General features: G+C 43.5%; 1 non-coding gene across 1 annotated transcript; it reads left to right on the forward strand.

The window, feature by feature from the left end:
* The first annotated feature begins 285 nt into the window (after positions 1-285).
* On the forward strand, positions 286-392 carry LOC115698427 (small nucleolar RNA R71). Its single transcript, XR_004008174.2, has one exon. It is a non-coding gene; the product is annotated as a small nucleolar RNA R71 (small nucleolar RNA).
* The last annotated feature ends 597 nt before the right edge of the window (positions 393-989 follow it).

A 989-nucleotide genomic window follows, 5' to 3' on the forward strand; every position in this document is an offset into this window, starting at 1 on the left:
TTTTTAGCGTTCCCAATACTCAAATTCTTCAAAACATTCGTCATGGAAGCCATTTGAGCTGTCAAAGCTGTTATTGCATCCACCTCAAGGACTCCCACCACTTTTCTACTTGTTGGAGCTCTAGTGTTGGACCATTGGTAGTTGTTACTTGCAATGGTCTCCAAAATCTCAAATGCTTCATTGTAAGACTTCGACAAAATAGCACCATTGGCCGATGCATCTAACACCATTCGAGAAGCTGCATTCAAGCCATTATAAAAAGTCTCCATCTGAATACAATGTGGAATGCCATGATGTGGACACTTTCGCAGAAGTTCCTTAAACCTCTCCCACGCATCACTTGTGGACTCATCTTCAAGTTGCTGAAAAGACATGATCTCACTTCTGAATTTTGCATTCCTAGTAGGAGGAAAGTATTTCCTCAGAAACTTCTCAGCAAGGTCATTCCAATTGGTCACAGAATCAGGAGGCAAAGTGTTGAGCCATGATCTAGCTCGGTCTCGTAGTGAGAATGGGAATAGCTTCAACCTTAACACCTCTTCACTCACTCCTTGGATCTTGAAAGAATCACTCACCTCCAAAAATGAACGGAGATGGAGGTGAGGATCCTCAGTTGGCATCCCACTGAATTGCCCCACGGTTTGGAGCATTTGAAACATCACTCGCTTGAGCTCAAACTGCGGTGCTTGTATTTCAGGCCTCACAATGCCTGGATTGAGCTCATTAAACATGGGGGCTACATACTCCCTTATAGCCCTTGCTCGATCATCTGCCAATATGATGGGATTAACAATTTGTGGAGCAACCCCATCGTCGTCAAAATTTTCAGCCATGATGTCTCGGCCCTTAGCCTTTTGAACCCTTCTTCTTCTTCGGAATGTACGTTCAATCTCGGGGTCAATAGGAGCAAGTTCAAAGTCCTCTTGTTGGTTCATACACTATAGATACCTGAGATTTCAAAGACAAACCAGCAAGATTAAAAGCACAAA

The sequence above is a fragment of the Cannabis sativa genome, chromosome 7 (genome assembly GCF_029168945.1).
Source record: "Cannabis sativa cultivar Pink pepper isolate KNU-18-1 chromosome 7, ASM2916894v1, whole genome shotgun sequence".
Taxonomy (NCBI): domain Eukaryota; kingdom Viridiplantae; phylum Streptophyta; class Magnoliopsida; order Rosales; family Cannabaceae; genus Cannabis; species Cannabis sativa.